Source organism: Aquarana catesbeiana, linkage group LG03 (assembly GCF_042186555.1).
Source record: "Aquarana catesbeiana isolate 2022-GZ linkage group LG03, ASM4218655v1, whole genome shotgun sequence".
NCBI classification, from domain to species: Eukaryota; Metazoa; Chordata; class Amphibia; order Anura; family Ranidae; genus Aquarana; species Aquarana catesbeiana.
The window spans coordinates 657632624-657650631 of NC_133326.1; the positions used below are offsets into that span (position 1 = coordinate 657632624).

Sequence of the window (18008 nt, forward strand, 5' to 3'; positions counted from 1 at the left end):
GACACATACACCTGTATTCCCATTACCACGGTGCTGAAAGAGATTCTAACATCTATGTTGTTGTGTTCTTAGCACTCTAGTGCTGCAATTAACTTTCACCCTTGTATTTGTGCATTTGCAGTATCTCTAGTGATCCCCATGCTTCCTGCAACTCCTGTGTCACTTGGTGACTTTTCTGTATTCCCATGTTCCAGAATTATTGTCTCCAGTTCCTGAGATTGTCTACCAATATAGTACTACACCTTGGTTCCTTCCTCAGTCAGATGCTGACTGCTTGAGTGTGTCTGAGGTTCACAACCTGGGAGCCATCCTTCAATAAAACCCATCTCTCCTCACACTTGTGGATACCAGGTGGCTCTTTATACTCTGTGCTTTGGTCCTTTTTAGGGCACACCACCTCCAAACAAATAGACAACACAGGATGTCTGCAACCCTTGGCCCTCATGTTACACATGAGACTGGACATTATGAGAGTTGAATAATTCTCTGGACAAATCGAATAACTAATGGTGACAAAGAAGTGTTTAAGAAGAAATAATGTTACCCCTTCTGTTATAGGTGAATGGCCTCCTGTCTATGGCTACCTTTATGCAAAACTTCAATCAAACTCATTTCCAAATTTTGTATGCAAATTTTTCAAAGCAAACCTGAACCAAAGATATTTCAGAGAGTTATTGCTCCACTCCTTCTTAAAACTATATCATAGAAATGATAAATGTTTTTCCTGCAAAACACAACTTTTTTGTTGCATTCTCACAACAGTTGATTTCTTTTCATCGTGTCCATTCATGTGAGTGTGTGATTAGAACAACTTGATCTCCCAATCCCCTTCCTCCCATCTGGCTCTTCGCTCCTCTTCAGAATATTTATCTTCCTTTTTTTTTTTTTTTCTTTCTTTCTTAATTTTTTCCTTTTTTGCTTTGTGTGTGTGTGTGTATATATGTATGTGTATATATGTGTATATAGATATAGATATAGATAATTATGACACACACTTGAGCTTTTGCATGAGATCCCAATACAATCTCCTTCATTAACTCATTGGGTTATGTGAATATGCTTACCTTCTATTTGAAAACAAACCCTGACCTCTTTCAAACATGGCACCCTGTTCCTTACCCCTGCCTATATGTGGGAATGATGGGTCTCAAATGATCTACCGTGTGTTTAGTAATTATTATCTGGACTTATAACCTATACAACGTGTTTTCTTTTATGCATTTTGTGCATTATTCTATTTCTCTGTAAAAAAAATTAATAAACAGACATGGGTCCTGTGTTTGGAAGACATCTTTTATCTCCTTTACCGTTTTTTTTAAATGAATTTTATGATATACACTGTAGATTAAACAATATTTTGGTTATGTGTATAAATCATTTATTTTATATTAGCCATTAATAATGTGCAATGTTTCTCAGATATCATTTAAACTTTAACCACTTAAGCTCTGGAAGATTTTACCACCTTCATAACCAGACCATTTTTTTTGCTATTCAGCACTGTGCTACTTTAACTGGCAATTCATGCAACACTATACCCAAATGAAATTTATTTTGTTATTTTCACACAAACAGAGCTTTCTTTTGGTGGTATTTGACCACCACTGGGTATTTTTTTATTATATAAATGAAAAAGACAGAACATTTTGTTTTTTTTTCTACTTCTGTTATAAAACATATCCTATAAAATAAGTAGAAAATCGAATTTATTCGCAAATTTAGGCCAAAATGTATTCTTACATACACGTTTTTGGTAAAAGAAAATCCAAATAAGAGTTTAATATCATTTACTATAATTTTTCACATAAATAGAGCTTTCTTTTGGTTTTCTTTGATCACCACTGGATTTTTACATTTTTTATTATAGTGTATAAATGCAAAAAGACCAAAAATTTTGGAAAAAAATATTTTTTAAACTTATTGTTTTATAAAACATATCCAATAATAACAAATCAAAGTTCTTTATACATTTAGGACAAAATGTATTCTGCTACATGTCTTTTTTTTTTTAAATCAAATAATGTTTTATTGAAAAATAAAGGCATAGAAATTAAAGTTTACAAAAGTTGCAAGACAGTCACTTAAGTTTCTTGAACATATTCAGAAAACATCATGCGTAACAAACACATTGGTATGAATCTAGCTTGCCACTCTCACAAAAGGACATTACAGTGTGGTTATAGTTAATCAATAGAATCAAGCTTCTCAAGTCCCCACATCCTCTCTGCTACATGTCTTTTGGTTAAAAAAAATGCCAATAAGTGTATATTGGTCTGTGCAAAAATTATAGTGTCTACAGACTATGGTATACAGTATATAATGGAATTTATGCAGCTATGATGCTGTACTGGTAATGGTAGAGATCAGTGAGTTATAGTGGGACTGTGATAGTGTGTTGGGCAATCTGGAACTAGCTTGAAATGGTAAGGGTTTAACATCTAGGGTCAATCAAAGGGTAACTGTGTGCCTAACAATGTGTAATGTATGTAATATAGGGATGAGCTTCGTGTTCGAGTCGAACCCATGTTCGACTCAAACATTGCCTATTCGACCGTTCCCCGAATTACGAACGATATGGGCCGTTCGCGCCAATTCGAGTGGCGCATCACGGCCCATAATTCACTGCGGCATCGCAGTGCATTGCTGGCTGATGATTGGCCAAGCATGCACTATGACCCGCATGCTTGGCCAATCACAGCGCCGTCTGAACAAAAAGCCGTAATTGGCCAAAGCCAAGGAGGCTTTGGCCAATTATGGCTCAGGGGGTTTAGTACACACCCCACACTATATAAGGCCGCCTGCACGGCGGACCTGTGTAGTGTGTTCCGGCGTTCAGAGAGAGAGAGACAGACAGTGTCATTTGATTTAAGTTAGATAGAGTAGGCAGGTCCAGTCAGTTAGCTGCAATTAGTGTATTGTGTGTATATATATATATATGCATCCCAGGTGTTGTGTGTGTGTGTGTGTGTGTGTGTGTGTGTGTGTATATATACAGTATTCAGTTTAGCTAGATCCTTTTCTTCTCTTCCCAATATACTGACAGGCAGGTGTTTTTACAGTATATCCAGCTACTGTACTGTGTACCCTGCACAGTCTCACCTACAGTATAGTAACCTGCAGCCAGGTGCTTGTGTAGACTCACTGAAGTATTTCCAGTTACTGTTCTGTGTTGCAGTACACAGTTGCACCTATAGTATAGCTACCAGAAGACAAGTGCAGGGGTTATCATACTAATAATACTACAGGCAGGCAGTTGATTCTGCTAGCTGCAGTATAATCGGTGTGTATATATATATATCTATCCCAGTTTTGTGCAGCTCACTACAGGCCAATAGTATGTCTGGAAGGCCAACAGGGAGAGGCAGACAGTCACAAGCCAAAATAAAGAGGGCAAGCAGCCTCTGTGTCTAGAGGCAACAGTGCTGGTCATGGACACGGTGCATCCTCATCAGCACGTGGCCGTGGGACACGCTTGGCCTTTTTTTTCGGCAGCTGGCCGCGTTGAGCCGCAACATGCGGAAGACTTGGTCGAGTGGATGACCAAGCTGTCCTCATCCTCCTCATCCTCTCTCACCCATGCTCAGGGTACTTTGGCAAAGCGGCTGCCAACGCGGCCTCTTCCCTCAGCTCAGTGGCATCAGTGACTCCTTCTATAGCCCCACCATGTCCTCCTGAGGAGTCCCTCGAACTGTTTTACCACAGTGTTGGGTACATGCTCCAGGAGGATACCCAGCGTTTTGAAGGCTCTGATGATGATACTGAGCTAGATGAAGGCAGTAACGTGAGCATGGACAGAGGGGGTACCCAAGAAGGACAGCAGTCATGTTCCCCCTGCTGCAACATACTGCCAGGTTTGCTCCAGTGATGAGGGAGGGGATGATGAGGTCACTGACTCAACGTGGGTGCCTGAGAGGAGGAGGAGGCACATCACCAACGAGGCAGGATGCCCTCCAGGGGCCAGCCTAAGGGCAGCACACTGACTGCATCACACCTCAGAGCTCTGCATGTGCAGGGCGCTGCTGTCTCTGCGCGTTATTCTAAAAATTCTTTGTTGTGGGCCTTTTTTGAGACGAGTGCATCAGATGGCACCGCTGCTATTTGCAACATATGTCTCAAGCGTATCTCGCGTGTCCAAAACATCTCCCACTTGGGCACCACACGCTTGACCTGACATATGTTGACCTGCCCTGCAGTTTGTTGGCAAGCGTACCTAAAAGACCCGCACTAAAGAACAAAGAGGACCTCTCCTTGCTCCTCAGCTGGGATCTCCAACCCCACTATACCTTCAGTCCTCTGAGACCTGCACTGAGAGGAATGAAGGTGTAGAATTAGGTGTGTCACAGCCAAGTACTTGCGGGCAATCTGCTATCGGTACACCGACGTCAGATAGTACCAGGCAAATTTCCCTGCCCCAGCTGCTGCACCGCAGAAAGAAGTTTGCTCCCAGCCATCCACATGCCCAGCGGTTGAATGCTAGCTTGGCAAAATTGCTAGCACTTCAACTGCTACCTTTTCAGTTGGTAGACTCTGCCCCCATCCGTGAGTTTGTGGAATATGTGGTTCCTCAGTGGCAGGTTCCCAAACGCCACTTTTTCTCATGGAAGGCGATTCCCGCTCTCTACCGGCATGTGGAAGGCAATGTCTTGGCCTCGCTGGACAGGGCGGTCAGCGGTAAGGTGCATATTACCACTGACTCATGGTCCAGCAGGCATGGACAGGGACATTACCTAAGTTTCATGGCGCATTGGGTGACTCTGCTGGCAGCTAGGAAGGATGCAGGACAATGTGCAGTACTGTTGGAGGTTGTTCCGCCACCACACCTCCAAAATGCCACTACTGGTGATTCTGACACACCTCTCTCCTCCACCCCCTCCTCTTCTTCTTCCTCCATGGCCTCTTCCTATGCTTTGTCCTCGGAACCAGCGGTGCTCCATAGGTGTTCAAGGGGCTACGCAAGTATGCAGGCCAAAAGATGCCATGCGGTGCTTGAGCTGGTGTGCTTGGGGGACAGGAGCCACACTGGGGCAGAGGTTCTGTCAGCTCTGCAGGGGCAGGTTCAGAGGTGGTTGACGCCATGCTAACTTAAGGCAGGGATGGTGGTTTGCGACAATGGCACCAACCTCCTCTCCGTCCTCCGATAGGGACAAATGACCCATGTGCCCTGTTGTGCTTATGTCCTTAACTTGGTGGTGCAGCAGTTCTTGGGCAGGTACCCGGGCTTACAGGATGTCCTGAGGCAGGCCAGGAAAGTCTGTGTTCATTTCCGCCAGTCATATAATGCCAGTGCTCGGCTGGCAGACCTCCGAAAGGTATTTAACCTGCCCAAGAACCGCCTAATCTGTGACATGCCCATCAGGTGGAGCTCAACGTTGGCCATGCTGCAGCAGCTGCACACGCAGCAGAGGGCCATCAATGAGTACCTGTGTGACTATGGCACCAGGACAGGGTCAGGGGAGCTTGTTTTTTTTCCCTATGCCAGTGGGCCATTATCAGGGATGCATGCACTGTCCTGTCACCATTTGAGGAGGCCACGAGGATGGTGAGCAGTGACAGTGCATGCATCAGTGACACTGTCCCCCTTGTCCACCTGTTGGAGAACACGCTGCATGGAATAATGGACAGGGCACTTGAGGCAGAACAGAGGCAGGAAGAGGAGGACTTTCTTAGCTCTCAAGGCCCCTTTATCCAGACAGTGTTCCTGCGTGCCTGCTGATCATACAGGAAGAGAATGAGGAGGAGGAGGATTGTGTCAGTGTGGAGGTGGAGCCTGGCAGTCAGCATCAGCAGCAGTCTTTAAGGGATCATTTACAGTCCCAAGAAACCCATGGACTTGTACGTGGCTGGGAGGAGGTGGCTGCAGATCATGTCGTCCTTAGTAACCCAGAGGACTCCGGATGTAATGCCTCAGCAAACCTACGCTGCATGGCCTCCCTGATCCTGCAAAGCCTGCGGAAGGATCCTTATATTCGTGGTATCAAGGAGAAGGAACAATACTGGCTGGCAACCCTCCTTGATCCACGTTACCAGGGTAAGGTTGCGGACCTTATCTTGCCATCGCAGAGGGAGCAGAGGATGAAACCTCTTCGGGAGGCCTTGCAGAAAGGTCTGTGCAATGCGTTCCCAGAGACTTGGAGGTTACAAACTCCTGTTCCTGGACAACGTGTTGTTGAGGCTTCGGTCAGTCAAAGAAGGAGCGGTGGAGAAGGTGACCGTTGCGTTCAGACAAATTTTTAGTCTGCAGTCCCAAGGTATGATCGGTTCCAGCAACCATCGCCAGCGTCTGTTTTTGCATGGTGCAGGAATACCTAGGGGCAAGATCTGACTTGGACACCTTTCCTACCGAAAATCCTCTGGGTTACTGGGTCTTGAGGATGGGTCACTGGCCAGAGCTTGCACAGTATGCAATTGAGCTACTGGCCTGTCCTGCATCCAGCGTTCTTTTGGAACGCACATTCAGTGCTGCTGGAGGCTTTGTAACCGATCACAGGGTGCGTCTGTTCACCGACTCGGTCGAACGACTGACCTTCATAAAAATGAATCATTCTTGGATCACCACCAGCTACCAAGCACCTGATGCTGATGTAACCGAATATTTTTTTTTGAAATGTCAGATCCCTTCAAAGACTGCCTATGCTGATGCTGAGTGACTATCCTGTTATGCTGAGTAATTATCCTCTTCCTCCTCAATGATCATGCTGATAGCTTGTAAGAACATTTTTGGTTCTGGGCACCGCCACCAGTGCCTAAGGCCCAATTTTTCAGCCCCTGTTATACAATTATTTTTATACATTTTTGATGCAATTCTTTGCAGCAGGGCTTGTTCCTGCGCTCCAACTAGAGTATCTGTGAGGGGTTGTAGTGTTGTGGCACCAGCACCAGTGCCTAAGGCCCAATTTTTCAGCCCCTGTTCAACAGGGGCATGTAATTACAATTCTTGTTCTAATATTTCACAGCAGGGCCCTGTGAGGGCTTACAGTGTTGTGGCAACACCAACACCTAAGGCCCAAATTTCTGCTGAGTATATAGGGCAGGCCCCTACTTTCAAACATCCAACTTACAAACGACTCCTACTTGCAAATGGAAGGAGACAACAGGAAGTGAGATGAAATCTACCCCTAGGAAGGAAAATTGTCTCCTGTAAGAGTTAATATGGGAAAAACGTTTCTTCTTTCCACTGATGCTTTATCACCAATCCTTGTTTCACTAAAAATCCCAAATTTTCTAAAAACATTTGTCATTGGGACAAAAAGTGAGGTGAAATCTTCTGAAGAGGAGCACAGACAGCAAAACAAATGTCACAGGGGTGATAACCCTTCCATATGTTTTCCAAAAAGCATAAAATTGATTTTTTTGCTGGAGCTAAACACGTTAAAAATGTACCAGTTCAAAATTACAAACAGATTCTACTTAACAAACCTACAGTCCCTGTCTTGTTTGCACCGCCTGTATACTGCTGTTCAGAGTATATAGGGCCTGGCGGCCCCACACCTTTCCTTTTTTTAGGTGCAGGGTTCCCCTTAATATCCATACAAGACCCAAAGGGCCTGGTAATGGACTGGGGGGTACTCATGCCGTTTGTCTCACTGATTTTCATCCATATTGCCAGGACCCGACATTATATTAAAGCTGCAAGCAGTTTTAGATGACTTTTATTCCTTTAAAAATGTCATTTTGTGCAGGGACTGTTCTAAGCACCCCCAGGTACGATATTTAAAGGAGTATTTCACTTTTTTTTTTTTTTTTACTTTAAGCATCATTAAAATCACTGCTCCCGAAAAAACGGCCATTTTTAAAACTTTTTATTGCTTTGATACATGTCTCCTGGGGCAGGACCTGGGTCCCCAAACCCTTTTTAGGACAATACCATGCAAATTAGCCTTTAAAATTAGCACTTTTGATTTTGAACGTTCGAGTCCCATAGACGTCAATGGGGTTCTAACGTTCGTGCGAATTTTCGGTCCGTTCGAAGGCTCTGGAGCGAACCGAACCGGGGGGTGTTCGGCTCATCCCTAATGTAATATGTGCTGCTTTTTGCTATTATATTGCAATTTTTTCCCCCTGCTTTTCAGGGAGAAGAAACAGTCAGATCACTGTTCACAGTACACAGAGTTCTGTGTTTTTGTAAACACAGAACTGTGTGTGTGTGATTGGACACAACTGGCCTGCTGATTTCAGCTGAAAATACTGTATTTACCGGCGTATAACACGCACTTTTTTCCCCTTAAAATCAAGGGAAAATTGTGGGTGCGTGATATACGCCGATCCCCGTTAATTTTGATCGATCGGGGCGATCGCTGCCGACATACACATAGCGTGTAGATTTTAAAATTGCACCGCGGAGTTCGCAGGGACTCGGCAGTGCAGAATGAGCACCGCCGAGATCACAGTGACTGGGCGGAGCCGAGATACACATAGCCAAGTGTACTCGGGTCTTCTCGGCACCACTCACAGTCACGCCCAGTCCCGCCATTGGACCTGTGTTATGTCCATCATAGGGCGGTACTGGGCGTGACTGTGAGCGGTGCCGAGAAGAGCCGAGTACACTCGGCTATGTGTATCTCGGCTCCGCCCAGTCACTGTGATCTCGGCAGCGCTCATTCAGCTCCGCCGAGTCCCTGCGAACTCCGCGGCGCCATATTTAAATCTGTAATGGACACTGGGGGCAAGGCTAAAATGACAAGGCTGCAGTGACCACTAGGGCAAGGCTGCACTGGGGCAAAGCTGCACTGACAAGGCTGCACTGGGGCAAAGCTGCACTGACAAGGCTGCACTGGGGCAAAGCTGCACTGACAAGGCTGCACTGGGGCAAAGCTGCACTGACAAGGCTGCACTGACAAGGCTGCAATGGACACTGGGGCAAGGCTGCACTGACACTGAAAAGGCTGCAATGACACTGACAAGGCTGCAGATGGACACTGATAACGCTGCATTGATGGTCATTTTAATGTAAGTTTTTTTTCCTTAAACGTCCCTCCCAAAAGTTTTTTTCCTTAAAATTCCCTCCTAAACTTGGGGTGCATGTTATACGCCGGCGCGTGTTATACGCCGATAAATACAGTATTGGCTAAAATCAGCTGCCAAATTCGTAACATGTCCAATTACAGCATGGGTCAGCAGGGGACGCACTCATATGCACCCCAAACCCAGAAGAAGGCTGATCACGTGCATTATCGTGCCTGTACCTGCTGCCTGAGTATATTTACTTTGAAGGGAAAGGCAGGTGGTTAAGAAATCACTACGCATTGACATATTGTAGAATTAAACAACTTAATGTTGCTTTGGTTGGTCATGAGCCTTGCTTGAAATATATCTATATTATGTTCTGTGTCTGCAAACCTCCTGCACCTGTTATGTATTGGTGACACTTTCTGTAGTCATTTTTGTGAATGTTATACTATAGCAAATACAGTAGGAAATGCTGCAACTCAAAATGTTTGGAGATGGAGGGAGGCATCTAAAACTCAAGGTGACCAGGAATAGATGGACTGACGGAGAGATCATTTCGCTATTGGAATATCCAAGAAAGTATCCAGAAGCCAGGGATTCCATCTGTAATTAAGATATCACTGTTGCCAAACTCCTGCCAATGTTTTTCTTTTGGATATAGTAAGGAAGAGTTAAAATATTCAAGAAATAGTAAATTATATGCTGCACTTTAGAATATTGCACAATAAATGCGTCCTGGAGATTAAACAAACACGTGTAGTGTTAATGTGACGTAAGTGACGTATGGGACATAGATGTCATATGACCAAAATAAAAACAATAAATATGTCAATTAAAACAATAATAAAGTGCTCATGTGCATCCAAGTGCTTTGTAACACAGATATTAGTGTCCGGTGGTATATAGGAAACAACATTAGTTCCACTTTAAATAGCAAAAAGTGCTATTGTGCAAAAACAAGTCTTTATAAAACAATACTGTGACAGTCCTGTTGGAAAAAAGTGCATATGCATGGTATCCAGTAGGGGTGCTGAAATTAATCGTTGCATCGATGCATCGCGATTCGGGTGTCCCCGATGCGGCATCGATGCATAAAAACCCGAAAATCGATGTTCGGTGACGTCATTAGTAGCCCCACCCCTCCCGGGAAAGCGCTCGAGCAAATTTTTAAAACGTCTTTATTTTAATAAATGTGTTACAATTGATGCTGTGCCCCCGCTGTATGTGCTTTTTAAAAAACAATGTCACTTCATACCGAACTTCGCCGGTATACGATCATGTGACTCCCGGCCCGCCCCGTCCCGCCCCTCTCCGCTCTCCTCTTCGCTCTCCGCTTCCGTCTCCTGAGTCCGCACGTCAGCGGGGATTTCTCAGTCCCGCCCGCCTCTCTTCTGATACGATAACTATAGTCAGCGGGCGGGACTGAGAATTCCCCGCTGACGTCAGGACTCAGGAGACACGTGAGCGGAGAGCGGAGAGGGAAGAGGAGAGCGGAGAGGGTACACCTGCACAGGATACACCTATTGGCAGACGGCTTCCCTCTCGTGTGTCAGAAGGATAACTCGTGCTACAGCAAAATGGCAGTTTAACCTCCCTGGCGGTATGATTTTTTTCGGATTTTAGGTGCTGAAAGCGGTACAATTATTTTGCATGGAAATTTGGCGTTTTATATTGTAGGCCTGTAATTCTTAACAATAACACACTTAAATCTGCCCAAGCAAGAGTCTAGTAGATATCCCGGGTATGATGAAGTTTGAAACACAAAAACATAAATTATAATATAATAAATAACTATAAATAATTTTAAAAAATAATAATATAATAATAATAAAATAAATTTCCCCACGATTCACTATCGCTCAATTCTGCAAGTGTTCTAATTTACTATCGCTGTTTTCTAGCTGGTCTAAAGCCACTTTTGACGTAAAGGGACACTTTTTGGTTGCTATGGACAATCTCAAGTTTCCAGGCAGAAGGAACAGTATATATAATATAAAACTGCATGCAGTCCATTAGACAAAGCACTGGGGACAAAAGGGATGTGAAACAATTTCATACAGTACTGTAATCTGTAAGATTACAGTACTGTATGTGTTATGATTTTTACTTTTTTTAATTTGCCGCCAGGCTCCACCCCCGTGTGTCGCGACGCTCGCAGGGAACGGAGCCTGGCACAGAGAGGCTTCGGAGTAGACAGAGCCCGCAGACACAGCGGGGGACATTGCAGGATGCTGGGGACAAGGTAAGTATTCCACACCAGGATCCTGTAATGGAATCCCGAGTGTATGGCCGCTAATGGTGCTGAAATTTAACCCCGAGCCACACTTGGGAAAACCGTCAGGGAGGCTACCCCCTATTTATCCAGGACGAACGTGGAGGATTTATTACACCATCCCCAGCTGCCAGCAATGACATGCAAATTATAAGATGAAACAATCAGCGCCACAAGTAAAAAATATTGTGATGTTTAAATAAGATAACCTAATAATAAACGTGCACAGCTGCTAAACATTCCAACAACTAGTGGCTCATGCTGCTGGCTTTAAATAGGCCACTGGGTGCCAGAATTTGTCACACATTGTGGGTGCCTTGGTGCAGGTGTGTGCACAGCTTCACATTGATCTCTGCAGCAGTTCACACCCATGTGCGCATGCACAGTTGCATTTGCAAATTCCTATGTGCCATTCTGCAATTCCATTGGGCATTAGCAGATATGCCAGTTCTTCTGCGAACCATTCTCTGACACCTGTGGAGGTAGTCCTATTTATGTCAATTGGGATGCTCTGGCTGCATGGACACAGATGTTTTCCCCAATTTGACAGCTGTGTAAAAGTGTGTGTTCAGGGCCATGAAACCATAAATTGGGTGCAGTGGCTGTGTCCGTACAGCCACTGCATACCAATTGAGACGGAACACCTGTGCATGCATCCCAATTGAGAGACTGCTTGCATGGGGATGCATCTCTGTGATGAAAGCAACAGACATGCCTGTGTACCTAGAACCCCAGTGAGGCCAATAATTTACACTCTTGTGTTATTGTGTTCCCAGCACCCCAGTTCTACAAAAGACACATACACCTGTATTCCCATTACCACAGTGCTTAAAAGAGATTCTAACATCTGTGTTGTTGTGTTCTCAGCACTCAGCGCTGCAATTAACTTTGACCCTTATGTTTGTGCATTTCCAGTATCTCCAGTGATCCCCATGCCTCCTGCAACTCCTGTGTCACTTGGTGTTTTTTCTGTATTCCTATGTTCCAGAATTATTGTCTATGTTCCTGAGATTGTCTACCAATATACACCTTGGTTCCTTCCAAGATGCTGCCTGCTTGGGTGTGTCTGAGGGTCACAACCTGGGAGCCATCCTTCACCAAAACTCATCTCTCCTCGCACTTGTGAATACCGGGTGGCTCCTTTTACTCTGTGCCTTGGCCCTTTTTAGGGCTCACATGGCCTCCAAACAAATAGCTAACACAACCCTTGGACCTCATGTTACACATCAGACTGGACATTATGAGAGGTGAATAATTTTCTAGAAAAATCTAGTAACTAATGGTGACACAGAAATGTTCAAGAAGAAATAATGTTTCCCCGTCTGTTATTATAGGTGAATGGTCTCCTGTCTATGGCTACCTTTATGCAAAACATCAATCTCATTTCCAAATTTATATGCAAATTTTTTAAAGCAAACCTGAACCAAAGATATTTCAGAGAGTTTCAAATGTATGCTTCATAAACTTTCAATAAAATTTGATTGTGAAAAAAAAATATTTCAGAGAGTTATTGCTCCATTCCTTCTTAAAGCTATATAATAGAAATGCTAAATGTTTTATTTTCTGCTAAACAGAACTTTGTCAAAACAGTTGATTTCTTTTCATCGTGTACATTTATGTGAGTGTGTGATTAGAACAACTTGATCTCCGAATCCCCTTCCACCCATCTGGCTCTTTACTCCTCTTCAGATTATGTATCCTCCCCCCTTTTTTTTTTCTTTCTTACTTTTTTCTCCCTTTTCCTTTTTTGCTTTGTTTATATATATGATGACACATACTTGAGCTTTTGCTTGTGATCCCAATACAATCTCCTTCATTAACTCACTGGGTTCTGTGAATATGTTTACCTTCTATTTGGAAACAAACCCTGACCTCTTTCACACATGGCACCCTGTTCCTTACCCCTGCCTATATGTGGGAATGACGGTTGGATGGGTCTCAAATACTCTACTGTGTGTTTAGTAATTATTGTCTGGACGTCTATACTGTACAACGTGTGTTTTCTCCAATGCACATATATATATACACGTTATTGTATTTCTTTGTAAAAAACTAATAAACAGACATGGGTCCTGTGTTTGGAAGACATCTTTTACCTCTTTAAAGTTTTTTTATGAATTTATGATATAGATTAAACAAAATTCTGGTTATGTATATAAATCTCTTTTACTTCTTTAATTCATATTAGCCATTATTAATGTGCAATGTTTCTCAGATATTATTCAATGTCGTTCAGTAAAGACAATGATCAAATTTAAACTTTAACCACCCCCTTAATGACCAGGCCATTTTTTGCGATACGGCACTGCATCGCTTTAACTGACAATTGCGCTGTCATGCAACGCTGTACCCAAACAAAATTGAGCTCCTTTTTCCACACAAAAAGAGCTTTCTTTTGGTGGTATTTGATCACTTTTGCAGTTTTTATTTTTTGCGCTATTAACAAAAAGACTGACAATTTTGAAAAAAATATATATTTTTTACTTGTTGCTATAAAAAAATCTTTTTGTTTACACTGACAGATCACCATTCTGGCTCTCTGTGTAGCAATCACGGGTGGCCAGCAGACATTGCGGTCGCGCACCTGTTAAAGCCATTAAAGGGACTGCTGTACTGGTATGGCGATTTGCACAGCCAAGCCATTCTGCCACAGTATAATTGCAGTGGCTGGTCGGCAAGCAGTTAAGCTGTGGAAGATTTTACCCCCTTCATGACCAGGCCATTTTTGGCTATTCAGCACTACGCTATTTTAACTGGTAATTGCACGGTCATGCAACACTGTACCCAAATAACATTTATATTGTTATTTTCACACAAACAGAGCTTTCGTTTGATGGTATTTGATCACCACTGGGTTTTTATTTTTTGCGTTATAAACAAAAAAAGACCGTAAATATTGAAAAAAGAACTATATTTTTATTGAACATATTCAAAAAACAGCTCACATAATGCATAACAAACACATTAGAATGAATCTAGCTTGCCTCTATCACAAAAGGACAGTACAGTGTGGTTATAGGTAAACAATAGAATCAAGCTCCTTACGTCCTCACATCCTCTCTGCTACATGTTTGTGGCAAGAAGCGTATATTAATTGGTTTGTGCAAAAATTATAGTGTCTACAAACTATGGTATACAGTATAAAATGGAATTTATGCAGCTATGATGATATACTGGTAATGACAGAGATCAGTGAGTTATAGTGGGACTGTGATAGTGTGTTGGGCAATCTGGCACTAGCTTGCACTGGCTGGGAGGTACACTAACATCGATACTGACACTAATACATTGATCAGTGCTAATATTGTGCACTGTCACTGTACTAATGACACTGGCTGGGAAGGGGTTAACATCTAGGGTCAATCAAAGGGTAACGGTGTGCCTAACAATGTGTAATGTATGTAATGCTGCTTTTACTTTACTATCTTGCTGTTTTTTCTCCCTCCTTTTCAGGGAGAAGAAACAGCCAGATCGCTGTTCATAGTACACAGAGTTCTGTGTTTTGTAAACACAGAACTGTGTGTGTGATTGGACACAACTGGTCAGCTGCAAAACTCATCTCTGTCCTCGATCACAGCATGGGTCGGTGGGGGGAGTTCATGCATGACCCAGAAGAAGGCTGATCACATACATGTACATGGTAGTGCCTGTACCTGCTGCCCGCTCAGAGTATATTTACTGTGAGTGGACAGCAGGTGGTTAAGAGATACGCACTGGCATATGGTAAACTACTTAATATTTCTTAGGTTGCTCATGAGCTTTGCTTGAAAGATATCCATATTTTGCTCTGTGTCTGCAAACCTGCTGGACCTGTTATGTATTATGCGACACTTTCCTTAGGCTCCATGCACACTGGACGTTAAAATAACATTATAAAAACGCCAGTAGCTTTGCAGTGAGTCTTTCAATGTTTAACGTTTTTTTCAATACCGTTTATTAGCGTTTTTTTGCATTAGCGTTTTTTAGCATTTTTTTGTTTTGTGAATTTTTTTTTCCAATAGATCAAATACATTAAAAAACACTGGTGAGCTATGGTTTGGAGTGTTTACCGACGTTTAACAGCATTTGAGCGTTTGGCGGTTTTTATCATCAGAAAAACGACTCCTGAATGTGATTTTATGGCGTTTAGAAAACAGCCCATAAACTCCACTGCTGATAAGCATCCAAAAACGTCCATATGTGCATGGACACATAGGATAAAATAGAGGGTAGTTTATTGGCTGTTAAAAAAAATGCCCAAACTTCCAAAGACGGCCGTTTATGAGCTTTAGTGTGCATGGAGCCTTATATTCATTTTTGTAAATTTTATACTATAGCAAATACAGTAGGAAATGCTGCAACTCAAAATATTGGGATATGGAGGGAAGCATCTAAAACTCAAGGTGATCAGGAATAGAGTCCAGACAGAGAGACGGTTTCACTGTTGGAATATCCAAGAAAGTATTTAGAAGCCAGGGACTCCATCTGTAATCAAGATATCACTGTTGTGACTAACTATGCAAAACCAAACTCCTGCCAATGTGTTTCTTTTGGATATAGTAAGGAAGACTTAAAATCTTCAGTCTGAGTTAGATCAGACTTTTTACCATAAAGTTTCAAATCATTATTTTAAATTGTAATTGATGGATGAAAAAAGTTTGAGTGATTATTCAGGAAAACTGTTAATTTTGTAAACGTCTAAAAAATGCAATCATCTTTTTGTGCATCTTTACAATTTAACCACCCACTAAAACTTTTGTTTAAGGAATTCTATTTTTTGATTCAATAAAAAATCTATAAATTCCATGATTTCTGAGCACTGCCCATCAAAAATAAATTACTTATATCTTTGTGACTATGATCCCCTAAGAATGAGTGGGCTCGTTTGTTATAGACTCCTTTGCATAATGACTTTCGCTCCCTCCAATGAACCTTCTGGTGTGATTGCAGATGGAACAGTTTTTTAAAACACATGTGATATTCAAGATTTTGATATGGCTTAATTTCCTTGTAAGGCTTTTCCTGTTGGATCAGTGTATTTGAATGTCAAATATTTATCACATTCATTAATAAGGCTTCTACCTAGTGTAGATTACTTAATGTTGCTTAAGATCTGCTTTGTATGATAAATCTTTGCCACAGACTTTACATGGTTTTTCTTTTGCGGGAATCCTCTGGTGTCAATATGTCCGAAATAGTTTTGAAATGAAGGCCGCAAAGAACAGAACACGCTACACATTAAAGATCTTGGCTGAGAAGGAAGAGGTGTAAGGCTTGAAAAAGATACAGAAGAAGGATGTGTTTGAACATCAAAATGGCTTCTCTCCTGTGTGGATCCTCTGGTGGAAAGTAAGACTAGACTTGTGTGAGAAGAGAATACCACCCTGTCGTCATGCATATGGCTTCTCTTTGATGTGGATCATTTTGTGTTTTGTAAGATTTGTTTTATTTGAGAAGCCCTTGCCACATTCTGAACATTTAAATACATTTTCTCTTGTGTGTCTTCTGGTGTCGAGTTAGACAATAATTGTCTAAGAAGGACTTGCCGCATTCTAAACATTTAAACGGTTTCTCTCCTGTGTGAATCTTCTGGTGTTGAGTAAGAATATCATTTCGTGAGAAGCCCTTGCCGCATTCTACACATTTAAATGGTTTTTCTCCTGTGTGAGTCATCTGGTGTGAAATAAGTCTTTTTTTTAGCAAAAAGCATTTGTCACATTCTGAACATTTAAATGGCTTTTCTCCTGTGTGAGTCTTCTGATGCTGATAAAGATATTCCCTTTGAGAGAAACACTTGCCACATTCTGAACATCTAAATGGTTTCTCTCCTGTGTGAATCCTCTTGTGTGTAATTAGAGTGTGTTTTTGCGAGAAGCACTTGTCACATTCTGAACATTTAAATGGCTTTTCTCCTGTGTGAGTCTTCTGATGCCGATATTGACTTTGCCTTTCAGAGAAGCACTTGTCACATTCTGAACAGCTAAATGGTTTCTCTCCTGTGTGAATCCTCTTGTGTGAAATTAGATTTTGTTTTAGCGAGAAGCACTTGTCACATTCTGAACATTTAAATGGTTTCTCTCCTTTGTGAGTCTTCTGGTGTTGATTAAGAAGAGCATGATCTGAAAAGCATTTGTCACATTCTGAACATTTAAATGGCTTCTCTCCCGTGTGATGTCTCTTGTGTACAGCAAGATAACTTTCTCTTGAGAAGCCTTTGCCACATTCTGAACATGTAAATGGTTTCTCCCCTGTGTGAATTCTCTTGTGTACAGTGAGATAATTTTTTGTTGATAAGCATTTGCCACATTCTGAACATTTGAATGGTTTCTCTCCTGTGTGAATTCTTAGGTGTACAGTAAGTGTACGCAATTGTGAAAAGCACTTGCCACATTCTGAACACTTAAATGGCTTCAGTCCAGTGTGACTCCTCTGGTGAATATCGAGTTGTGACTTAAAAGTAAAACTTTTCTGGCACTCGGAGCACTCATATGGTTTCTGCGCTACTTGACTCATTGTGTTGATGAAGATCTGTTTGGCTGTAAAATGTGTCAATACTTGGATCACTTTTACCTATGTGAAAAAATAAAAATAGATGAAAATTCAGAATCGTAATATTAACAACTGTAAGTGTAAGTCAGATTTAATGTTTTTGAGTCTTTTGTAATTTGTAATTCAAGCATTTTGTTATTGCACACAGCAGATTTATGTATTGAAAATCCATGACTCTGACAGATTATTGATGGATGACTTTACTGTTTTTAAGGTTAATAATTCACCCCCATTTTTTATTATTGTGACAGTTGGTTATTTT

At 42.2% G+C, this 18008-nt stretch overlaps 1 pseudogene; it reads right to left on the bottom strand.

Annotated features, from left to right (window-relative positions):
• Positions 1-16506: 16506 nt before the first annotated feature.
• Positions 16507-17710, bottom strand: LOC141134057 (uncharacterized; annotated as a pseudogene).
• Between the last annotated feature and the right edge of the window lie 298 nt (positions 17711-18008).